Source organism: Aethalodelphis obliquidens, unplaced genomic scaffold (assembly GCF_003676395.1).
Source record: "Aethalodelphis obliquidens isolate GAN/ISIS:26980383/991018 unplaced genomic scaffold, ASM367639v1 scaffold27, whole genome shotgun sequence".
NCBI classification, from domain to species: domain Eukaryota; kingdom Metazoa; phylum Chordata; class Mammalia; order Artiodactyla; family Delphinidae; genus Aethalodelphis; species Aethalodelphis obliquidens.
Window position 1 is genome coordinate 5664006 of NW_020837971.1, and position 26531 is coordinate 5690536.

At 42.9% G+C, this 26531-nt stretch overlaps 1 protein-coding gene across 2 annotated transcripts in view; it reads right to left on the reverse strand.

The window, feature by feature from the left end:
- Window positions 1-26531, reverse strand: part of NAPEPLD (N-acyl phosphatidylethanolamine phospholipase D) — an 88249-nt gene that overhangs the window by 50055 nt on the left and 11663 nt on the right. The window contains exon 2 of one of the 2 annotated variants that reach the window (XM_027123834.1): window positions 24146-24245. The exons of the other annotated variant lie outside the window; for it this stretch is intronic. The gene's annotated coding sequence lies outside the window, so the exon portion shown is untranslated. The remainder of the gene's footprint in view (window positions 1-24145; window positions 24246-26531) is intronic. 2 annotated transcript variants of the gene reach the window in all.

The following is a 26531-nucleotide window of genomic DNA, read 5'->3' on the forward strand; positions in this document are numbered from 1 at the left end:
GTACTCCATTAAAAGTTATTAGAAAATAATGGCTATAATTTCCTGTGTTGTAAGATATATCCTTGTTACTTACCTACTTTATACATAGTAGTTTTATCAATCCCATACCCCTATTTGCACCCCCCCCCCCACTGGTAACTCCTAGTTTGTTTGCTGTCTGTGAGTCTGTTTCTGTTTTGCTATATACATTCATCTGTTTTGTTTGCAGATTCCACATATAAATGATACCATGTAGTATTTGCCTTTCAGTCTGACTTATTTTGCCAACAGGATATTCTCTAGGTCCACCCACATTGCTACAAATGGGAGAATTTTCTTCTTTTTTATGGCTGAGTAGTATTTTATTGTATGTGTATATACACACACACAATGTGTGTGTGTGTGTATATATATATATATATGCCACATCTTCTTTATCCATTCATCTCTTGATGGACACTTGGATTGCTTCTACATCTTGGCTATTGTAAAGAGTGCTGTTATGAACACTGAGGTGCATGTATCTCTTCAAATTAGTGTTTTCATTTTTCCAGATATATACCCAGGAATGGACTTGCTGGGTGATACGGTAGTTCTATTTTTTAGGTTTTTTTTGTTTGTTTGTTTGTTTGTTTTCAGTACGCGGGCCTCTCACTGTTGTAGCCTCTCCCGTTGCGGAGCACAGGCTCTGGACGCGCAGGCCCAGCAGCCATGGCTCACGGGTCCAGCCGCTTCACTGCATGTGGGATCTTCCGGGACCGGGGCATGAACCCGCATCCCCTGCATCGGCAGGTGGACTCTCAACCACTGTGCCACCAGGGAAGCCCTAGTTTTTAGTTTTTTGAGGAAACTCCAAACTGTTTTCCATAGTGGCTGCACCAATTTATATTCCCACCAACAGTGTACAAAGGTTTCCTTTTCTCCACATCTTCACCAACATTTGTTATTTGTGGTCTTTTTGATGATGGCCATTCTGACAGATGCGAGGTGATATCTCATTGTGGATTTGATTTGCATTTCTCTAATAATTAGTGATACTGAGCATCTTTTCATGTGCCTGTTAGCCATTTGTATGTCTTCTTTGGAAAAATGTCTATTCAGGTATTCTGCCCATTTCTTGATTGGGTTGTTTGTTTTCTTGATATTGAGTTGCATGAACTGTTTATGTATTTTGGATATTAACCCCTTATTGGCTATATCATTTACAAATATTTTCTCCCACTCCAAAGGTTGTCTTTTCATTTTATCAATGGTTTCCTTTGCTGTGCAAAAGCTTTTCAGTTTAATTAGGTCCCATTTGTTTCTTTTTCCTTTTATTTCTTTTGTCTTAGGAGACAGATCCAAAAAAATATTGCTATGATTTATGTGAGAGAGTCCTCTGCCTATGTTCTCTTCTAGGAATTTTATGGTTTCAGGTCTTACATTGAGGTCTTTAATCCATTTAGAATTTATTTTTGTATATGGTGAGAGGAAATGTTCTAATCTGTTTTACATGTAGTTGTCCAGTTTTCCCAGCACCACTTATTGAAAAGACTGTCTTTTCTCCATGCTATATTCTGGCCACCTTTTTCATAGATTAATTGACCATAGGCATAGGGTTTTATTTCTGGGCTCTATTCTGTTCCATTGATCCATGTGTCTGGTTTCGTGCCAGTACCATGCTGTTTTGATTACTGTAGCTCTGTAGTAGTCTGACGCCAGGCAGTGTGATTGCCCCAGCTCTGTTCTTTTTTTTCAAAATTGCTTTGGCAATTCTGGGCCTTTTGTGGTTCCATATGAATTTTAGGATTATTCGTTTTAGTTCTGTGAAAAATGTCACAGGTATTCTGATTGGAATTGACTTAAATCCGTAGACTGCTTTGGGTAGTATGGTCATTTTAACAATTTTGATTCTTCCAGTACAAAAGCGTGGGACATCTTTTTTGTATCATGTTCACTTTCCTTCATTAGTGTTTTATAGTTTTCAGAGTATAGGTCTTTCACCTCCTTGGCTAAATTTATTCCTAGGTATTTTACTCTTTTTGATGTGATTTTAAACAGGATTTTTAAAAAACTTTTTCTGATGACTCATTTTTAGGGCAGGTGGGGCCCACATGGACTCTCAGCAGTGCGTGAGCTATGGTCGAGCGATTGCCATCAGAGATTTGGGATGCTTCTGATACACGGCTTGAGTTAGCGCTAAGGAGAGCCGTCACTGCCCCACCTAGGCTCTGCCCTGGGTCCAGGTCACATCTGTGTCCCATGATCAAGTCTTCTCCCTGGTCGTGGCCACCCCAGATCCAGTGCTGTGCTGTGGCGTGGAGTGAGGTCACAGAAACCTGGGGGCCATTAGAGCAGACTTCTCTCCACCCTGCCTCGAGGGCAAGCCAGCATGCAGGCTCCTCATGCGTGGAGTGGAGGCTTCCCACAGACCCTGTTAGTCTTGGCAGTCCTCCAACCAGCCAGAGGGGCTCATCTCCCCTTCGTAGGACCCCAGGACCAGTGCATCCAATCTGCGGCTCTCACCACTCACACCCCAGGGCAGGTGTCTGCCTGTGCAACCTCCCTTTTTTTCTGAGTCCCCTCCCAGGGGCATGGATCCTGACACAATTGCTTTTCTTCCCTTCCTACTGGATTACGTGTGGATCTTCTTACAGCCTTGGTTGTACGGGGGTCCTTCTGTTTCTAGTAAGTTTTCAGTGAGAACTGTTCCACACGTAGATGTATTTTTGACTTGTTCGTGGAGGGAGGTGAGATCTACGCCCTCTTCTCCTCCATCTTCATGGATCTCCTCTTTGTTTTAGTTCTTGAAGTCAGCGAGAGCAAAGCTAGAGCCCTAAGGACTGCCTACATGGATCCAGGCCAGAAATGAAATATAGGTTTATGACGTAAATGAACACTGAGGGGGAGATTAGTGGAAATTACAATGCTTCTTAGAAATTCAGATTAACCTACAGCCTCTGTCATGTTCTGTGCCATCATTAAGGTGAAACTTAGACTGTGGATTAGGTTTTATTTATTCCTTTAAAAAATACAATAAAAACAAGATCTGTATTGTATCCTACAACCTAGTTCTTCTGTGGAAGGATAAGGACTTCTGAGAGGATGTCCAACACAACCGTAGTGAGCTTAGGATTCATGGAATGTCCCCGATTTGCAATGACAGTCTGAGATTCACTCGGGTTGGTCTACAGGAAGCTACCCAACTCCCAAAGAGCAAGAATCATAGACTTCAGTGGTTTCCCAGATGTCTATGGATAAGAACAGCTGATTGCATTAAGATCACTGGGAAAGTATGTTTCAAATACAAACAGATAGGCCTCACCCAGGAGAGGTTTTGGTAATAACAACAACTAACACTAACAGTGTTTACTATGTTCCATGCACTGTTTTAAGCATTTTACAAGCAGTTACTCATTTAACTTGCTTAACAATGCTGTGGGGTAAATACTATTATTGTCATCACCATCTATCAACAATGAAACTGAGGCACAGAGAGGTTAAGGAACTTGCCCAAGGTCACCTAGCCATTCGGGGGCTCAGCCAGACTTGAACATAAGCTGTCTGGCTCCAGATCTGCACTTTTAACCTGTATGCTATACTCTCCATAATCTATGTTAACGAGTTGTCCAGGTGATTCTGATGTGCATCAAGGCTTGGAAATCCTGACAAACCTCGATGATATCTGAATCTCCTCTTACAACCCTGTACCCAGCAGTCTCTCAGCTAGGGTTGAAAGCCAACCACCTCAGGACAGTCTATTTTTGAATGTCCAGTCAGTAGCTATAGCAACCTCTGCTTCATGGAGACTAAGACATATCCTGGGAAGAAGCATATAGGATGGAGAGAGTGTGGAAATAAGGTGATGTACTGTACTGGCTCATACGGCTTGGCAGAGCTGTTTGTGTGCATCTCTTCCCAACACTGTGTTTAATGGCGTTATGTTGGTAGCTTGAAGTCCACCCTGATGGGAGAATTTACACCACAGAAGTCAGCACACACTACAAAACAAGGCTTCTTTTCCCCCAAAGAGCCAATAGTTAAACATTTACCAGCACACCACTGGATTTATGGCCTAATCCCAGCTCAACCACCTATTGGCTACATCACTTCAGGCACATTGTTTAAAACTTTCCAAGCTTCATTTTTCTCATTTGTAAATATGGGAGGAATGACAGCTACGGAAATCAAACGAGGTAAGAAATGTGGAAGCATTGGCACAGTTTTGAAAAGATGAATAAAGAATAGGCACTTTAGGGCTTCCCTGGTGGCACAGTGGTTGAGGGTCCGCCTGCCAATGCAGGGGACACGGGTTCGTGCCCCGGTCCGGGAAGCTCCCACGTGCCGCGGAGCGGCTGGGCCCGTGAGCCATGGCTGCTGGGCCTGTGCGTCCGGAGCCTGTGCTCCGCAACGGGAGAGGCCACAACAGTGAGAGGCCCACATACCGCAAAAAAAAAAAAAAAAAAAAAAAAAAAGGTGCTTTACAATAATGTTCCTTTTTCTTCCCATTTCCCAATTGCTCCCCAACAATGAAAGACATCTGTCAAATTCCTCCATGTCTTCTCTTTCCCAAGCTCAAATTTCTTTCAATTGTTACTCACTGTTCAGTGTTTCCAGATCCTTTTTCATATTGGGATACATGATACAGAGATCACAGCTGTAGCTCCCTTTGGGAAGTGTTTTGGCTATTTCTCTGAGTCCCCAAAGAGCACTTGTGCTCTCAATGTGATCAGCTGCCCTTCCTGGTCCAGCTCACTCTGCTTGCAGCCCCTCTGCCTGCAGCTTGGGCCTGTGCCAGACATTCTGTTGCTTTCAGTACTATTAGTGGTGCACTAGAGCCCAAGAAAATCATATTTCTGTGGCAAAGGGGGAAGACCACTCCTATTCCCATATGATTTGATTATCTTTCACAAGTACCAAGGATGTGTTGCTTAGACCCCAAAGGCCCCCAAGTCTTGAAGATTTTATGAAATTGCTGTTTAATTGTTCTACTCCCAATCCTTCTCCATAGGAATCAGGTATGAATTTGAAGGGGAGGGATCGCCTGAATCAGGAGCTAAATTCAAGTGACAAAACTTAAGCCCAGACCACTCCTTGCAACACGTAAGGCTTTGCAACTGGGCCAAGGTTAGCTGCCTGACTCTTCCTTTTGGTTCTGTTCTCTCAAGAGGTTCATTTGTCCATCAACCAGCCAGACAAACCCATGCCAGTCTGACTTCCAGTGGTGAGCTCACATAGACTCAGCTTGGGGGCTCCTACAGAACTCCTCATGAAGCAGGTACCCAGAACTGAATACCATATTCCAGGCAGTGTGGATATGCAGCATGGAGAGGGAAGATCCCTTCTCCAGGGTGGAACCCTATAGTTTTATAAAAGTTGCCTAAGATGGAATTACTTTTTAAAAAATCATCACACTGTTATTACCTGCTCTATAAAAAATAAAACTAAATTAAAAAAATCATCACACTGCTACTGTTTTTAATATAAACTGAACTTGCCGGTTGCAAAAAGATTGTTTTTAGGTTGCGGCTTACTTATATGGTTGATTCTTTGAACATAAATGGAGAGCTTTTAAGTCTATAGCTATGAAACCTTAATGTATTGCATTAGGCCCATCACCCCAGCCTACTGAGCCTATCATCTTAGGTTACAGTTTGGTCTCTGTCAAATATCCTTTCACGTGGCAAAAACGTGACTAAGGTGATCGGTTTTTACTGAAAGGTATAAGAAAAAGGCCTCTTGGACAACCAGACAAATGTTTATCATTTACGACACAGCAGTAACTCTCCTGGCTGAAAACATCTTTGGTAACCTGAGCAACCCAAATGCTAGTGACGCTATTTTGGAGGCCCCAAATCTGTCTTTGTTTCTCTCTCTCTGCTTTTTTATTCACTTTGCTTCTACTGCCCCCTTTGCTGCTGCTGATTTCTACTGGCTTCCCTCTATATCTTGGATTCAAAATGCCCTTAACGTGAATCTGATGGGGTCTGATAGTCACCACACAATCTGTGGGGCAGATTTCTCATGTGGACCACTCACAGGCCACTGCTCTGTCGTGACTAGCTTAACCGAGGATTTTCACTAGAATAGCAATTAGCCCACTCAGATGTGGCCGACACAATGAAGTCACTTGACAAAAATGTGTTCATTCAACAGATATTAATTGGTCACCTACTGTGTGCCAACTGTTGTCATAGTGGCTGGTGGTATACACCAAGTCCCTGCTCTCAGGGAGCACCCATAAAAAGAAAGACAGTAATTTGACAAAAATTTAGTGGTAAGTGCTATTATATATATACATAGAAGAGGTAATGAGAGAGACTGGGCTGGGGGAAGGGATTAGAGAGAGTTGACAGGGAAGACCTCTTTGAAAAGATAAAATTTAAGCTAAGACTTAAATGAAGAGTTACTCTTGTCAAAAATCTCTGTAAGCGTATTCTCACACATTCCAGAGAAGTCTAGCAAAGGTCTGAGTATGGGAATGAGGTTGGTGTCCAGGAACAGAAAGAAGGCCAGTGTGGTCGAACTACGGGGCCTAAGGGGAAGAGAGGCAGAAGATAAAATTGGAAAGGCAGGCAGAGGCCAGATCATTTAGGAGCCACTTAGGAGTTTTAAATATGGAATGTGTGTTGTGGGTGGGAAGATGATCTGGTTTAAAGAAGATCAGAATGTGGCACCATCAGAAGGTACTGCCTGGAGATGCTTATTCAAGGTGTCTGGCCCTGGCAGCCACTTAGCATTTCATATGTTGTTCAGTCCACTCATCCAGAAATTGCTGTCCCTCCATCTTTCTGTCACTTATGACTTTTTTTTAAAAAATAAATTTATTTATTTATTTTTGGCTGTGTTGGGTCTTCATCGCTGCGTGTGGGCTTTCTCTAGTTGCGGCGAGTGGGAGCTACTCTTCATTGTGATGCACGGGCTTCTCACTGCGGTGGCTTCTCTTGTTGTGGAGCACAGGCTCTAGGTGCGTGGGCTTCAGTAGTTGTGGCACACGGGTTCAGTAGTTGTGGCTCACAGGCTTAGTTGCTCTGTGGCATGTGGGATCTTCCTGGACCAGGGCGCGAACCCGTGTCCCCTGCACTGGCAGGCGGATTCTTAACCACTGCGCCACCAGGGAAGTCCCCGCTTATGACTTTATAAGCGTGCTTTTCAATGTTCTCATCCAGGTTATGATATGAACATTGCTTAAGAGAGCATCTGAAGGTCCCAGCCATCAGCGATAATGGAAAAATCCAAAACCAAGGTCCAGATCACAGTACAGGAGGGTGGGCTGAATGACCAAGGGGATCGCTCAACTTTCCTCCCCATGCTCTCCCCCACCCCACTGAAAGAGTGAAAACTTGTCGGGAGCTAAAACATGAAAAAAAATCAGCTCAAACTGAAAAAGAAAAAAGGGGGGAAAGAAAGCAGCCCTGCTGTCATTCAGGCTGGGAGGATGAACACAGAGCCAGCTGCAGAGTTAACAGGAAGCACTGCTCCCCGCCAGTCTTATGGCAGCTGTAAAACGCCACATCCCTCCTCTTTGAATGGCTGCTTCTTTGCTTCCGAGGGTGTCCCAACCCATCTTATTATTTCCATATCTCACTGGGGATTCCTAATTGCTAAATAGCCCTCCATTCATGGCAGCACCCACCACCTGGTTTACTTCTCTTAAAGTCACAGCAGAAACAGTATCCAATACAGAGCTGTTCCTTGCTTCCCTTACGCCCCCCTCAGAATCCTTCAGAAGGAGCCCTCAGACTTACAAAACGCTTCCCTCCTCCCTCTCTTCAGTGCTCTCCCTCACTGCGCGGGGTCAGTAAATCTGGTTTTGTGGGACCACAGGTTTGTGCCTGGGCATCTTAATACCCTGATCCCTCCCTGCTTCCTTTCCCCTAGTGACTCGGAAATATAGTCCTGGGGAGGTAGTCATTCAATTTTAAAACTGAGATACTAGAATTTGAAATTATAAATGATAAAGATGCATTCACCTCTCATTTGTGTGCTATTTGATTAGTGGAGTAGGCAGTGATAGTGCTAGTTTTGCTACAGAAGAGGGGGTAGGGGACTGTGTCTTGATGTGCTCTCAGAAGCCCAGGTCCTCATATCCCACCAGGATTCCTGTTCCTACTGGCAATTTCCTTCAACATACACTCTTTTAAAAACTACTCTAGGGGCTTCCCTGGTGGTGCAGTGGTTAAGAACCTGCCTGCCAGTGCAACGGACATGGGTTCGAGCCCTGGCCCAGGAAGATCCCACATGCCGCGGAGCAACTAAGCCCGTGCGCCACAACTCCTGAGCCCACGTGCCACAACTACTGAAGCCTGCGCGCCTAAAGCCCGTGCTCCGCAACAAAAGAAGCCACCGCAATGAGAAACCCGCACACCGCAACGAAGGGTAGCCCCGTGCGCAGCAACGAAGACCCAACACAGCCAAAAAAAAAAAAAATCCACAAAAACAAAAACTTCTCTAATTTTGGGACTTCCTCAGTGGTCCCGTGATTAAGACTCCTGCTTCCACTGCAGGGGGCAGGGGTTCAATCCCTGGTAGGTGAACTAAGATCCCACACGCCGCATGGCACGGCCAAAAAAGAACCTACTCTAATTTTGTATAAAAAGGGTTCTAATAGCTACCAGCTGATGTTAATTTTTAGGGTTTCCAGAATTAGCAAAATGGCCAGCAAGAATGCTGAAGCTACTACCAGGAACGTTTATGTTTTCTTAAGGTAATGACAGAGTTCACTGTTACTACAATATGGAATTACAAATATATGTTATTGATACTACTGGCTCCATGCTTGACCTTGCTTTTCCACGAATATAAATTTTACTGTTTTAACGTTAATCATAGGTTGCATATATGATGTTGCCCCTAAGAACAAAAAAACTGGAGTCAACTGTGCTCAGATACAGTGCGGAATAAATATGTTCATGGAGTAGAAAGATGGTGGGTTTGGACTCAGATCGTCTTTTCTTAACTCTATGACCTTGGGCTATCACTTATCCTCTGAGCCGCAGTTTCCTCATTTATCAAAGAGATCATTACACCTACCTCGAAGGGGTGTTTTGAGGTTAGTGAAAGTACGTGCAAAGCCCTAGCACAGTGTCTGACACACAGCAGGTGCCCAGCAAGTAGTTGCTATTCTTATGAATATCAGTCCCATCTAGTCCCCAACTACTGAATTCCTGCTCCGACCACAGGGTGCGAGCTACCTCGCACCCACTCCAGCCTCCACTCCCCACTGGGTGGCTCAGCTCCGCCGGTGTGTAGGCTAATCCTGACTGCAATGTCCAACCATCTTGGCTGTTGGTTTGAGATCTGGACCTCTGCCCTGTTCCCACAGGCCTGACTCTTGGTGCTCTGTCCAGTGCCAGGTCCCTGTCCTTGGGACCCTCTTGTCAAACCTCCCAACTCTCATAATCCTTCCTCTACCAGGAGGATCGAGGATAACAGTCTTGCTCCCAAGGTCAGTCCAGCAATGCGGTCCTATCACCAGCTAACAAGCCTCCCCGATTCCACTGCTTGGAGTTCCAAATATCATTACCTCTTCTGTCCTTCTGAAGGCCTTACCCCTCACCTGTTGGGGGATTCCAGTTCCTGGGAGCTAGATCTCCCTTCATCTGGCTTGGGTAATACGTCCTACCTTCTGGAATACACCTTTCTCCTAGTACCTGTTCTCTGAATACCTGTCCCAAGCCAACTATCAGGAATCCCAACGCTGATTCCGGGATGCTGTTCGTCTCTCCTGCCTATTCATAGTGGTAGACGGATCAGGATAGTAGAACCATCATACTGAAGCCTTTAACTTTAATCCTAACCCGTTGTCGTACCCTAACCTGTACCCTAAACCGTACCCGTTGCCTAACCCTAATCCTAACCCTAACCTTTACCCTAACCCGTACCCTAATTCTAACCCGTACACTAACACTAACCTGTACCCTATCATGTACCCTAACCCTAATCCTTTTTCGTACCCTAACCTGTACCCTAAACCATACCCGTTCTCTAAGCCTAACCCTAAACCTTACCCTAACCCGTACCCTAATCCTAACCCGTACACTAACACTAACCCGTACCCTAACACATACGTTAACCCTAAACCGTTGTCGTACCCTAACCTGTACCCTAAACCGAGGGGCACACTAAGGTGTGTAAAATCTGGTTAAGTCTTTGACCTTTTGACCTTGTAAATGGTCAGGAAGACTGCAAATACCAGGATTGAAGTACTCTGGGGAGGCAGGCAAGTCACTGCCTCTGTGGAGTTTTAAATGAATCTGAAATGATCGTATATTAAAGAGCTGGAGAGTTCGGCTGCTCTTAGCATTAATGTTCACTGGGGACAGAGTTTTAGTTTAGATAGTAGATTAGTGTAGTAATTTCTATCGCCACTTCTTAAAAAACACAGCTGTCAGTTGGTTGTTGAGTGTATTTGGGAGCTAGAAAGTAGTAATAAGCAGGCGTAGCTGGTACTATTTTGTCAACATTGTCTCCTAGGTGTGGCCAACTCGGACCAGCAAGTCACTGGGCTCGGTCACCTTTATTTCTGACGAGGCATCTGGGCAAATTTCAAGCATTATGTGTTGTTATGAAGAATTTTTTTTCTAATGCTTCTACCTGCCTGTTGGCAATAATCTAAGTTATAAAGAAGGCAAATAAAAATAGCATTTTATATAAAATAATGCATGTTCACTTTAGAAACTGAGAAAAATACAGTGAAGTACAAAGATGAGATAAAAATCACTATTCATCCCAGCATCTAGAAATAAATACTGCTAACATTTTTATGCTATCATACTTGTAGTTTAAAAATTCAGTTTGCATATGATGTTATGTGTTTATTAGGAAATAACGTTTGGGGGAAAAATAATAACAGTAATGACCATCACTTACTGAGCCCTTATGTGCCAGCTTCTGTACTAAGTGCTTTAATATGTATTAACCGATTTAATTCTTTCAACAGCCCTGAAAGGTAAGCTGGTGAAATAAAAGTGCGTTCAAACCAGGCAGCCTGTCTGGAGTGTGTGTTCTTACCCAACACACTATACAAAGAAAACAGAAGCTACTCATAATCCAAAGGGACTCAGAGGACACCTTTAACATGTTACACTTCAAGAAACAATTTTCAAAATTCACCAGAAGTTGTATCTTGTGATTCAAGAAGAGAGATGTTAAACAATGCATCAATATCAATAACATTCAGTAGGTCTTTTATATGGCGCTGCTCCAAACTTTAACATTTTCTCTCACAAGCAAAATGATAGCATAAAAACTAACCTTTTGTCAATTATTTTATTTCATAATGCATTTGATCAATTATATTGAGCATCAGTGACTAAAGGGGAAAAGTCTGAATGAAGAGGGAAATAAAGTAAGGAAAACAGGAGCTTCCCTGGTGGCCCAGTGGTTAAGAAACCACCTGCCAATGCAGGGGACACGGGTTCAAGCCCTCGTCCAGGAAGATCCCACATGCCGCAGAGCAGCTAATCCCGTGTGCCACAACTACTGAGCCTGTGCTCTAGAGCCCACGAGCCACAACTACTGAAGTCCACGCACCTAGAGCCCCTGCTCTGCAACGAGAGAAGCCACCGCAATGAGAAGCCCACGCACCACAACGAAGAGTAGCCCCTGCTCGCTGCAACTAGAGAAAGCCCACACACAGCAACGAAGACCCAATGCAGCCAAAATTAAATAAATAAATTTTTTTAAAAAGAGAGGAAAACAGCAGTGCCTGACTACAGTTTAAAATTAGCCTCTTCTGGACTAGATTACTCTTCCATGGACTACTGCAATGGTTCTCTCCCTGGTCTACCAGCATCCACTCTGGCATGCTTCAATCCATTTTCCACAGCAGCTAGAGTTTCCTTGTAAAACACAAATTTGGCCTGCTACCTCTTAGAATGAACACAAGCTCCTTACCTGGTTCACCAGACCCTGCAAACCTCACTACCAAAAGCATTCACAGGCTTCCCTAGGTGCCTAAGACTCCCAGGCCCTCTCCCTCCCAGCAGCCCCTACTGCGCCCTCTGCCTGCATCACCGTCCAGAATACTGCTTCTCCTTCCTCAGCTCAGAGGACGATACCTCAGAGGAGCCTTTCCTGACCTCCCTGAATAGGCCAGATTCCCATCCATTGAGTACTTATGGCACTGGCCACCTCTCCTTCTTAGCATGTCACAATCCCAGTTTTAAATTGGTGCATTTGACCATTTATTGGGTATCTGTCTCCCTGACTAGAGTGTGAACTCCGTGAGAACAGGCTCCATGTCACCAATAGATCCCCAAGGTCTAGCATGGTGCCTGGCACAGAGCAGGCACCCAAAAAGTTAGTAAATGAATGACTAAACAAATATGTACTGAAAAGTTTATTTCCTATTTTTATAATAAGTTGCTATGTGAAATACTGTGTAATTGAAGTGATAACATTAATTTATATAACATTAAGAAAAACAGTCTGATACAGAGTGAACACTAACCTGATTTTACTGTCCAATAGTGAGCAGAAAATTAATCCAACAGGAAGGGATTCAGCTCTGTGGGATGGAGCCTCAAGGAACAGAGGTGATACAGGGTTTTAAAGCCAAATGCATAATGGTCCATGATCTAATGGGCTTGCTGATTGGTTGAATTCAGGAAGTACAAATTTAGTTCAGACAGTACAATTAAGTCACAGACAAAAACTGACTATTTCACCATCAGGGCACTTTGCTGCTGGTGGCAACCAGTATTCTTAGAAAAGCTATTCCAGTTCTTTCTTCTGGAGTCCTGACTGCTTGTTATCTTGAAATTTCTCTTGCCCTCCAAAACTCAGTTCTGCAGATGCTCACTTTGGGGACTCACCCAGAAAGACTATCTTTTCTTTTACCTGGTTGGTACATTGGTGTGCATTCATCTCTAAAACAAGGCCGATGATATCTTTCTCAAAGGATTCTCATATAGATTATTAAGATAACTCAAGAAAGGAAGATAGTAAGTGTGTAATCTACTACCTAATAAAGACCACTTAGATGTTATTGAAAATGGTGTTAGTGATTCAAATGATACAACTGTTTTTGTTTAAGGACCAGTATGCCAAGCCCCACTAAATTTTGCTGTGCTAGTAAAGACTATCCCCATTTCTGTATTGGTCTTCTAAAGGAGAACAGGAAAGATATCTTATGGAGAATCTCCCTGAACAAGTTTTTCTTCAATATATTGTTGACCAAAAAATTAATAGTCAATATAAGAAAGAAACAGAAAATTTTATTTGAGCCAACCTGAAGATTATAACCCAGGAGACAACCTTCCAGAAAGCTCTGAGGACTGTTCCAAACAGTTAAGTATGGGAAGATGCAAGCAACTGTGTTCCTAAAATTCTCTCCTGAAAATATTTAACTATTTGAGGGCCAATCTGCCAGTTCTCCCAGAGCCCAAAATGCTTCATCCTGATCTTTGCCCTGAATTCCTTTCAGGGTGTATCGTAGGTCAGCAACTACAGTGGCTAATGACTGGATCCTTGGAGAACTGGATGGTGGGCTATGTTCTTTATTTTACAATACCCCCTCTTTCAGTCTTAATTTCAACCTAGGTTTCAGACCCATTTCATGACCGGTTTGTCGCACGGTGCTAGGAACACTCATCCTCAGGTCAGGTGAGGATTTCGTTGATAGGCTACTCAATGTGCTATTACGGCACTAGGCCCTATTACCTATAGCGAAAAGCCTCTGGACCACCTGTCTTACTAGTCTGTCATGGTCCAGGAAATCGCTTCCTCTTCCCATATCTAGAGTTACACTATTATAATTATCGATCTTACAGAACTATATATTTGGTCAATCATTTCAAATCACTTAGTCATTATTATTTTTAATAAGAAGCTGGTCATACATTTGGTAATGCAAGAAACAACAATCTTGTAAAATAGGCAGAAAACAAGTAATATAGCTAGTAACATTAATAAGGTCATAAGTAACGTTATCTCCTAAGGAGTTACATGGCTGGCACCAGAAGAAAAATAGATCATCATGGTTGAGCAGGTATTTCTGCCCTGGGGGAGGTCTGGTTAATGCATAATGCAGATGCACAATGCACACCAGAGGGGCAGTAGGAGGCCCACATGGGCAGAGAAAACTTTTATGTTTAAATTTTTCTTGTCTTGCCTTAAAATATGAATTTTATTTCATCGATATTAAATGAACTCATGCCTTCAGTACCATAAAATTCAAGGCCGCGGTTGTTCTGGGAAATTTCTTAGATGTCTTGTGGAAGTAAAGCCTTAGAAGAGCAGAGGCCATGAAGCATAGAATTCGGTCAGAGCTTCAGGTTCTTTTCAGCATCTCACCTCTGTTTCTTAGAAGCTGTGTGACCTTAGCGTCTCAGAGCCTCAATTTTCTCATCCGTAAGGTGATCATATTAACTGATCACCAGGTTATTTTAAGGACTAAAAGTTTTCATGGGAAACTTAACTCCCATATAAACTGAGTAATCATTATTTGTGTATATAATAATATCACTTTTATATACAATAATAATAACTGGGCCTAGTGCTCCATAGAAACACAACCATAGTACCCCATCTGTTGGCAGTTAGTCATATGCACCTAATAAATTAAAACCAAGTTCCCTTACCAAGTTTATGGTTAATCTCTCTAAATCTAAAAGTTTATGTCCCCTCTGACCTCAATCCTGTGCTAATTTAACACTAACCAAGCAGAGTCCGATGACTATAATGACATTATAGACAACAGCAATGTACATACTAACAATATCTATAATACATGGTATTACAGATATCATCATTAACATACAAACTCAGATTGTTCCTCCAGGGCGAGATGAGCTAACAGACCCTGGAGCTGTGGACCACCTGGCCAGAGGCTCATAAACCAGAGACATGCGGACTCCCAAAACTACAATTAAGAAAGGTCACAGATAGGTCACAGACAATGATTAATCCCAGGCTTTGTTCTTCCCCTATAAAAGAACCCCTAGCTCAAAGACCAAGTTGGAATGGATATGAGGCTTGTTTCCCACTCTGTTGCTTGGCACCCTGCAATAAATCCTACTTGGCAAAAGCGAGAGAGAGGCATGGACATATATACACTACCAAACGTAAGGTAGATAGCTAGTGGGAAGCAGCCGCATAGCACAGGGAGATCAGCTCGGTGCTTTGTGACCGCCTGGAGGGGTGGGATAGGGAGGGTGGGAGGGAGGGAGACGCCAGCGGGAAGAGATATGGGAACATATGTATATATATAACTGATTCATTTTGTTGTGAAGCTGAAACTAACATACCATTGTAAACCAATTATACTCCAATAAAGATGTTAAAAAGGAAAAAAAAAATCCTACTTGGCTGCAAACTCCTGCTGTCAAGAGTTTATCCTTCTGTGCCATGGGCACATGAGCCCTTTTGCTCAGTTACAAAAGCTCAACATACTAAAGGGTTATGGGACCCCAAACACAAATGCAGAAAGACGACCAAATGACCATTATGGGGTTTAAAACCTTAACGTCGGCATATGTTTGAAGATAATGTCATATCTCTAGTCAACCAGAGAGGAGTACATTAATAGGATGCATAAATGCAATGTCCCCACCTGATTAAAGGCATTATATTATTAGTACATCAATGATATTCTAAATGAAACTTTTAAAGAAAAATATGTAAGATTGGATGTGAGATAAGCAGAAGTAAGCTGCCTGAAAACAAAATAAACATGTTAAATTTAGTCCTACATGATACTGGCTTTAAAGAAAAGTCTCCAGGTAGAGTTGTACATGAGAAAGCATCCACCTTCCCTGTGTGTACATATGTTACCAAACCAAACTTGGGTCTGCTCACCCCCTGTGCAGCAAAGCCAATTAAGTCATGCAAGGTTGTGGTGAAGGAAAGCACAGCATTTATGTGCAGGGGACCAAAAACAGAATACGGGCAGCTCATGTTCGAAAGATTCGAACTCCTTGATGGCTTTCAGGGAAGGTGTTTTAAAGGCAACATTTGGGGTGAGGGCTGAAGGGTGCATGACTTTCTTCTGATTGGTTGGTGGTGAGGTAACAGGGTGAAGTTTCAGAAATCTTAATCATCAGCCTCTGGTTCCAGCCAACCTGGGGTCTAAGTGCTTGTGGTTAGTATGTAGTCACCATCCTCCACCTGGATGAAGTGGGGCTCTTAGTTCCTGCAGAACAACTCAAAGATTTCTGTCAGATTGCTCTGTATACCCTTGAGGAGGAACGAGGACTCTTTTATCACTGAACCATTGCCGTTACTTTTCTTGTTTAACTGCTTTGTTTCTGCATTCCCTCACTTCCCTAATTAGTAACTGCTTGAGCCTGCTCTTTGGAACTCTTTGGAACTAAGGGAAAGCCTAAGAGACTAAAACCTTTTTCTACAAGCAAGAAACGGGGGACATGGAGGGCCTTTTGTACCCGGGAGGGCTCTACAACGTTCTGCTCAGTTTTAATCCCGCGCCCCCTTCTTTGATATTCCTCAATCCTGAAGGGAACAGGGGCAGGACAAGAAACAGAATAACGGGCTTCCGTGGTGGCACAGTGGTTGAGAGCCCGCCTGCCGATGCAGGGGATACGGATTCGTGCCGCGTTCCGGGAAGATCCCACATGCCGCGGAGCGGCTGGGCCCATGAGCCATGGCCGCTGAGCCCGCGCGTCCGGAGCCTGTGCTCCGCAACGGGAGAGGCCACAACAGTGAGAGGAAAAAAAGAAACGGAATAACATTTTGAATAGAGAGGTTAATCATAAACCCAGCATGGGAACTTGATTTAAGGGGGACTCGGTTTCCTGTATATGTATGTATTTATCTATATACATGTGCATAAATATAGCATATGTTTTCCCAAAGAAATTTCCATTTATTTGCTTCAAATAAGTCATTTTATTTGTCATTCCCCTCATTTTATTTTCAAGGTGGAGAAAGGATTTCATGAATTATTCAAACTGTCTTTTTATGGCTGAGAAAGGTCCTGCTATCTTAGAAGCAGCCTGATCTGAGACAATTAAAAACAGGCCTACTTTTTGTGTGACTTTTAAAGTTCTTGGTAGCTAATGTCTAGAAGCAAAAACTGTATGTAGACATTGCAGCCTGATCCTTCCTGAAGGAAAATCCTAAATCACCAATTTCAAAAGCCTTAGCTTTGCTAATAAGGAACATTGGAATCTGCAGCCATTATGTTTCACTTTAAGCAGATTTCCTTACAATTCAAAAGTACAAAGAATCAATCTCAGTGCCCTGAAGGCTCTTCAGGCTATTGCTCAGCTAGTAATCATGGGGAAAAAAAAAAGCTATTTTCAACTTAATTGGTTGGAGAACAACCTATAGATATAAAAAATGCAATTTATGGCCCACTAATGAACAGCTATTTAAGAAATGCTCACATTGAAAACACTATTCATATACATTATAAGAAATGTATAAAGCAGAATACTGCTTAATTCACATAAAATCTTTCTGGTCTTATTTGCTTGGTCTGTTTTTTCAGTTCCTATCTGCTGCTTCAATGAGTGAAAAGAACCTCTAGGCAGAAGCCATTGAAATACTCTTTAAACTTGTGTGTATTTTCATTATATATTGCTGGCTAAATCATAAATGCTGATGCTGGCGAAGTAGTCACAGTAGAACAAAGGGGATTTTTAGGTGCTTCATCTTCTCAACACCACTTTATTACTACTGTTATAAAGCTTTGGACAATCAGTTACGGTTTGACCCCCCCGTTTAGCCAGCTTTTGTTATATTTTGTTATAGCTCAAAAATCAGTTGAGAAACTCTCTATCAAGGCTTAGAATGATAGAATTTCAGATTCAGAAGAGATCCTAAATCAGTGAAGCTCCTATCAGAAAACAGAATTCCATGCAAAGGGTTTAATTGAAGATAATTTGATGGCAAGATGATTTACAGGGATGTGGGCAAGGTTAAGGGATCCAAAAAGGGATGAGAAACTGAGGCGGGAAATAGATGGGCCCCAGGCTGAGCAGCTGGAGTTTGTCCCCTGAGGGCAGATACACCAAGATGAAGAGGAGGAGAAGCTGAGCCCCGCCCAGAGACCACATGTTTCTCATTCTCGAAGTCAAGGAGACATTCCCGACTACACATGTGCAGAAAGGCTCCTCAGAGGTCAAAAGGGAGGGGGCATCACCTCTTAGGAAGGGATGTCAACCTACCCATAGATCTCTTTACTAGAATCCATCTTGGCTAAGAGATGTGCGCGATACACACACACACACACACACACACACACACACACACACACACATACACACACGGGAGGGTCCTGAGATAAACCAAATACAGACTCAGAACCAGGCAAAGCAAGATGATTGGCCAGAGGAAACCTGGAAGAAATGCCCCATAAATGTGATTCAAACTACCACGAGGGCACGACCTTCTCTCTGAGCCTGCCTGTGTGTGCCCATTCACACGTACTCTTTTTCCTCCTAATAAGCACTTTACCTGCTTCACTACTTTCTGTCCTTGTGGGAATTCATTTCTATAAAGCCAAAGGGCCAGGGGCCTTGTCACTGGTCACTGGTCCCTGGTGGTCTAGTGGCTAAGATTCAGCACTCTCACTGCCGCAGCCTGACTTCAATCTCTGGCTGGGAACCGAAATCCTGCTTCAAGCCGCTGCAGGTCAAGCCACCCAAGATCAGAACCACCCAGGACTAACAGTGGGGTTGTTACTACTTTGACCGAAAAGGGCAAGGGCAGAAGACAGTGTCACGAGTGCTGGGAGAGTTGGAACTGTGGAGGGAGACAGCTGCAGTCCTACCCAGAGGAAGACAGAACCACTGCTGGAACTGAAATGCTGAGGCAGGGAAGCAGCAGGAGGAAGGACCTCCATTTCCCGCTCTCCATCCCGTGGCAGTGCCTCCTACTGGATGAACCCCAAGGGAAGCCAAAGGCGGGGAGCATAGATGATGATGTCTGTAAGGCTCAGCTCCCGCTTGGGTACAGAGATCAGGGTAGAGAGCGACAGAATGGATGAAGGGGCGGAGCAGAGAATAACCCAACAAACCCCTTAGAGGCCCGTAGGTCTAGTGATCCTCAGACATGTGCAGGCAGCAAAGCATGTGGAGATCAACTCAGTCCTTACACAATAACTTGAGTCTAGCTAACTTTAACTGCACGCCTACCACATGCCAAGCCCTGCTAAAAGCAGGTAAATTTGGAGATGCCTAAAGCATCTCCAAATTCAATTCAACAGAATCCTATATAATTGTATATTTACCATTACAATTTTTTTTTTTTTTTTTTTTTTGCGGTACGCGGGCCTCTCACTGTTGTGGCCTCTCCCATTGCAGAGCACAGGCTCCGGACACGCAGGCTCAGAGGCCATGGCTCACGGGCCCAGCCGCTCCGCGGGCATGTGGGATCTTCCCGGACTGGGGCACAAACCCGTGTCCCCTGCATTGGCAGGCGGACTCTCAACCACTGCGCCACCAGGGAAGCCCACCATTACAATTTAAAATTGTGTATTAAAAGACCGTTTAAAAATTCAAGACCTTTATGCAGTGCTATAGAATGATCTGAGATATATTGTTTTAAAACACAGGAGCACAATGTTGTATGTAATATGCTGCCATTTATATTTTTAAAAGGGAGAAAAAAGTATATAGACTATAAATACATATGTTTGCTTGTACAGTTGAACAACACAGGTTACTACACGACAATCAAAGATGCTGTGAGGGGTGGTAGGGAGTACAGAAGACTGACTCTAGGTTATACTGGGGTTTTCAACTGCATGGAGGGTCGACGCCCCAACCCCTGTGCTGTTCAAGGGTCAACTGAATATACTAGTCAGTCTTTCAAACGAGTCATGAGGAAGTAGTAATGTCGATTGTCTCTATGGAAAGGAAATGGGTGGCCAAAAGAGAGGGTAAAAAGGCATATTGTTTACTTTCTTGAGCTTTTTGAATTTTGAACCATGTGAATATATTATCAATTTAAAAAAATAATGAAAAGTAAAAATTTTTAAGTCAACATAAAATGGTAACTGCACAGGGTGTATGGCACCCACAGGAGGGATCTATAGGCTGGTCTGGGGGTGGGGATGGGGTCAAGCCAGGCCTCCTAGAGAACGTGACGCCTGAACTGAACACAGAGAAGGCAGAGACCGGCAGGAGGGGAAGGCGCTGAGGCAGCTGAGATGGTTTAAGCAAGAGCACAGAGGAAACGTGCGAGAAGCTGTGCATGACTGAGCCAAAAGCTGCAGTGGCAAGTGACAGCAGAGGGGACAGGACAGCGGGCAGGGCCAGACTGTGGGAGCCTTGTGGACCCTGCTATAAAGTTTGGATTTCATCCTGAAAACGAAGAGTCATTGCACCAACTTACACTCCCACCAACAGTGCAGGAGGGTTCCCTTTCCTCCACACCCTCTCCAGCATTTATTTGTAGACTTTTTAATGATGGCCATTCCGACCGACCGGTGTGAGGCGATACCTCATTGTAGTTTTGATTTGCATTTCTCTGACAATTAGTGATGTTGAGCATCTTTTCATGTGCCTACTGGGCAGCTGAATGTCTTCTTTGGAGAAATATCTGTCTATTAAGGTCTTCTGCCCGTTTTTGGATTGGGTTGTTCGTTTTTTTGATATTGAGATGCATGAGCTGTTTGTATATTTTGGAGATTAATCCCTTGTTGGTCCCATCACTGGCAAATATTTTCTCCCATTCCATAGCTTGTCTTTTCATTTTGTTTATTGTTTCCTTGGCTGTGCAAAAGCTTGTAAGTTTGATTAGGTCCCATTTGTTTTTTAAGTTGGTGCAGCCACTATGGAAAACAGTATGGAGGTTTCTCAGAAAACTAAAAATAGAATTACCATATGATCCAGCAATCCCACTCCTGGGCATACACACCTGGACAAAACTGTAATTCAAAAAGATACACACACCCCTATGTTCATAGCAGTACTATTCACAATAGCCAAAACATGGAAACAACCTAAGTGTCCATCGACAGATGGATAAAGAAGATGTGGTACATATCTACAATGGAATATTACTCAGCCACAAAAAAGAACGAAATAATGCCATTTGCAGCAACATGGATGGACCTAGAGATTATCATACTAAGTGAAGTCAGAGAGACAAAGACAGATACCATATGATATCACTTATATGTGGAATCTAAAATATGGCACAAACGAACCTATCTACAAAACAGAAACAGACTCATAGACATAGAAATCAGACTTGTGGTTGCCAAGGGGGAGGCAGGGAGGGACAGGGATGGACTGAGAGTGTGGGGTTGCAAACTATTACATTTAGAATGGATAAACAACAAGGTCCTACTGTATAGCATAAGGAACTATATCCAATCTCCTAGGATTAACCATAGTGGAAAAGAATGTAAAAAAAGAATGTATACATGTGTACACCTGAATCGCTTTGCTATACAGCAGAGATTGGCACAGCACTGTAAATCAACTCTACTTCAATAAGAAAGAAAAAAGAGTCATTGTAAACTCTGGGGTTAAGGATGGCTTTGAGGGAGGTGAAACTGCAGATACAGAAGCTATTGTTCCAGTCCCTGAAACACAGGTACACTTTATTCCATCAGGTGATCCTAGAACAACTAGGCCAGCAAGAAATCCAAAAACAAACTCATCTTGAATTACAAAGACGATGTGGCATATATATACAATGTAATATTACTCAGCCACAAAAAAGAATGAAATATGGCCATTTGCAGCAATATGGATGGACCTAGAGAATATCATACTAAGGGAAGTGAGTCAGATAAAGACAAACATATGATAATCACTTACATATGACATCACTTATATGTGGAATCTAAAAAGTAACACAAATGAATCTGTATACAGAACAGAAACAGACTCACAGACATAAAAAACAAACTTATGGTTACCAAAGGGGAAAGGGATGGGGAAAGATAATTAGGAGTATAGGATTAACAGACACACACTGCTATACATAAAACAGATGAACAACAAGGATTTACCATATAGGACAGGGACCTATGTTCAATATCTTGTAATAAGCTATAATGGAAAAGAATCTGAAATATATATACATAACTGAATCACTTTTGCTGTAAACCTGAAACCAACACAATACTGTAAATCAACTGTACTTTAATTTTTTAAAATCATCTCCAATCAATTTCCCTTTTTAGTCATGGTGAGATCAAAGTTTAACACATTATAGGTGTTCAATACAATATCACATATTGTCTAATGGTAGTTTATAAGACTAACAGTATTTTAAGATTTATATCTAGTTTTGACATTAACTCAAAGAAGTTCATGTATTTAAACTTTTACTTATATTTGCTCCAAGATAATTTAATACGTTAGTAGGTTGAGAGAGAAGGAAAACCTAGGAGGAGGAAAGCATGGGTTTTAGAGTCAGAAAGCCCTAGATTAGGTTCCCAGTTCAGACTTTGATTCATGTTGTGCCTTGGCAAGTGGCCTAATCCCCTTGAACCTCAGTTTTCTCGTCTCTCTAATGTGAATAAAGAAACACCACCACTTGCCATTCTATTTTCTCCCCCCACCACCCTCCTCCTCATGAGGCAAGAATGTAAATTAATGAAGCCTAGTTTTCTAAGTGCTTCCACTTAGAAACACAAAAAGGAGCACCACAGAACTTCCAAGGCATGGTCTAAGGTACAATGTATGCATTATATCCACTGCCAGCTACACTCATCTTGAAGACAGACACCACAGTCACACATTCATTCAGCTATTCAACAACTTATGAGCTCCCCCACGGTACTGGACATGGTGCTACTCCTGGGGATGGAGAGGTGGGTGAAACAGGCATGGTCCCCACCCTCACAGAGATCATGGCTAACAGGGAAGCAGGTGAAATTACTCAACCCACAAATATAAAATCGCTCTTTGTGAAAAGTGCAGTGAAGGAAAAGAGGAGGTACGTGAGACAGTAACGAATGTCATATCTATTGCGAGCATCTTGGGGCAAGTTCTCTAGAAGTAGAACCTGAAGTGGGGACACTTGTGCAAATGATTCATTCAGAGAGTGCTCTCTGGAGAGGCCTCTAAGGGACTGACAACAGAGTGAGGACGGGTGGGGGGGAGAATCTGGGTAAAGATGGGTTTCAGGAGAACTCTAGCCTCAGCCTGACCCTACCAGGAGCTCTGAAGCTTCCTTTCAGAACCAAATTTGTCTCAGAGGCAAAACGACTGAGCTGTTTTACCCCCATATCACTTAATAATTGGTTAAGGCCGCCCTCTTCGGGGAGAATAACCTCCTAGGCATCTTTCATCCAGGCAGTTCCCATCAGCCAAAGGCAATTCTCTATAGAAAGGTGCAGGTGTGAGCAATTAGCAGCAGCCACACCTGTAGTGGCTAAGGAACGTTCACTACCTGGGTACAGGCGATGAGGCGGGGCTTCAATAGCATCTGCTACAGAGCGTCTGGGGAGGCTTCTCTAAAGAAGTGAGTTTTGAGCTAAGACTTGAAGGATGAGTGAGAATTAGCCAAAAAAGTGTATTCCAGGCTCAAGAGATGACATGTGCCTAATGAAAAACAAAAAGATCACCAGGCCTGGAGAATTGTGCTGTAGAGGAAAGCGGATCAAGATTATTTTGGGGAGAACCCGAGTCATTTTGGATTTTATCCTAAGAACAATGAAAAACCATTGAAAGGCTTTAAGTGGGGAAGAGACATAGTCCTCCCCCGAGTATTTTCATAGCTCCTTGGACTGGTCAGGAAAGAGTGAGAAGAGGGAAAGGGAAGATGTTGGGAAACTCGTTAGGAGGCTGGTTTATACTCATCTGGGCTATGAGGGATGGTGGTTTCCACTAGGGTGGAATGGGGATTGAAAGGAAAAAATGGACTCAGGATATATTTTGAACATAGAACCAACAGAATTTGGTAATGAATTGTCTGCAATGGGGAAAGTTTTATATCTCGATGGAAGATCAAAATAAGAATTTATACTATTTCCCCTCTTTTGTCTATAGTATGCAAAACACAGGCTCAGAGCCTGGTGTTAAGGGGCGTTTCTTTTCCTGCCTTCCCCTGTTAGCTGATACAGCATACTGAAAGAGACTGACAGTAAAGCAAGGTAACGAAACAGCCACTCTGCAACAGCTAACCAAACATCTAGGGATTAAATTGTGTATGAGCTTTCTACAGCGGCACAACAAGTTGACACAAATTTAGGGGCTTAGAACAACATCTATCTATTATCTCACAGGGTCCATGGGTTACGAGGCCGAGCATGGCTTACCTGTGTTCTCTGCTCCAGGGCCTCACAAGACTACAATCAACATGTCAGTCAGAGCTGGGGTCTCATCTGGGGCTCGGGGTCCTCTTCCAAGTACACATGGCTGTTGGAAGAATTCATTTCCTTGCGGCTGTAGAACTGCTGACATCTTACTCCTTCAAGGCCAGCAGAGGAATGGCTTACCTCTACACCCTTTTAAAGGGCTCACCTGATTAGGTGAAGTCCCCCCAGGGCTAATTAACTTAAACTCAGCTGATTAGCTGCTTTAATTCCATCTGAAAAAATCCCTTCACCTTTGCCATATAATGTAACCTAATTACAGGAATGAGTTTCCATGGGGAGGGGGTTATATGAGGACACGGGTCACTGGGGGGTCATCTTAGAATTCTGCCCACTGCCCACTGAAACTAAAAAGAGATCAATAGAAAAGAGTTTGATGCCAGTTTATGGATTTGGTAGGAATTAAAAAAAATACCTTTATCATTAAATTCTACTTCAGGATTAGCAATCTCTATACAAATTTGGTGAAATCAGCCAGGGTTAAGAAGAGAGGGCTGCATACAGGAGATCCAGGTAGATAGAAAACCAACTGACGTGACTAGCTTCTCTCCCTGGAAATCTAAAGTACTAAATTGGCAGATCATCATTCCTATAGTTTCTGAATTGCCTATTCTTTTCTCAGATACGAGATAACTGAGCAAATGTTGAAAACAGGTTCAATTCTTACTTCTGTAAGAATCTTACACCCATGTCTGAAGAATAGCATCTTGTGACTCAGGTGATTTCATACTCTTGCAAATCCGTTTTGAGATCTTTATAGAAGCTTTCCACACATTAAATTAGATCCTAGATTTTGTCTTCTTCATCCCCTCTCTACCAAGCCTGTTGGAGTATTCTCGTGAAGATTTAGCAAGTTTAAGTCTAACTTAAAGGTAACCCCTGGAGTCATTTAGAGCAGAATATTTGTCTAGAAGGTACTGTAGGTCTTCACTACAGGAAAGACAGTCTCTAGGAAGGTTTGTGGAGTGAATAAGAGCCCAGGGGCAGAAACTTTTGGTACATATCAATCCAGTGTGAGTCAAGGAGCACTGAGTGGATAATCAATGGAGAAGAAAAAGATGAGGAGGCGATTCATGATTGAAGAGTCCCAGAAAGACCCCTGAGTGAGCAAAGATCATCGCAATTAGGGGTCATCTAGACCAGGAGGAAATGAAGGTGAGGAAGACAGAAAGTCAAATTTTGCTAGCATCATAAATGCTGGACTTAGTCTCCTATAGAAGAGAAATGGTGGCCTGAATGGAGGTAAGTGGCAGTTCAGATTTTTCAGAAATTACTTTTCTTCTACTACACTTGATTACAATTGATTCCTAGCTAATAAACACAAACCAGAAGTTTGAGGAATGTGAAGTTGTTTGTATAAAGTGCCCTACATTTTCTTCTGCCTCTGCCCTCAAGGATAAACCAGGTAACCTATAAGTATTATACACACAGGCATTCACTCAAACTCAGAAGCATTCAAAACATAGAAAAGTGCATAAGAAGGACTTTGACAATAGTGATGTGGGGGCCATGAGCTACATTCCCAGGGATTCATTGTGGCCTCTGTTCCCATGGTGATTATACATTCAACTCGGGACTTCCTTCCCACTCCGTGTAACCTCCCTTAAGAAGCAAGAAACAAAAGGAAATAAAGCCAAAGCACTTCAGTGAGTCCAGACTGGGCACAAAGACTGCCAGCACCACAGCCAGACTCAGGGAGCCGCTCAAACTGCCACATTACACATCTCATGGCACACTAATCGCTCCTTCCTCATTAGGGGGCCATTGTACAAAAGGCTGGATCAGGAAAGCTTTATGAAACATGCAAAGATTTTTTGCTCCAATTCATTTGCAGTTCCCTTTATTACCTTATTAGTTATGCCCAGATGAACAATTCTAAATTTCCTTTCCTATGTCCATTTGTAAGAACCTCTGTGACTAATACATCTGTGCGTGTGTGCGTTTGAGTGTGTGACTGTGATACGTGATGATCAGTAGATAGAAGCAGTACTCTTCCCACACGGCTCCTCGCGCACAATACAAATTTTCTTTTGGAAATGTAACCTCATTTTTTCCCTTTAATTCAACTTTTATTTTGAGATAGTTGTAGATTCACATGCAGTTGTAAGAAATAATACAGAGATCTCACGTACCCTTCATCTATCTGTCCAATGGTAACATCTTTCATAACTGCAATACAATATCACACCCTGGAAATTGACATTGATGTAATTAACTGACCTTCTTATTTCACCAGTTTTACAGGCATTCATTTGTGTGTACTTAATTCTATAAAATGTTATCACGTGTGTAGATTCATGTAACCATCACCATTTCAAGATAGAGAACA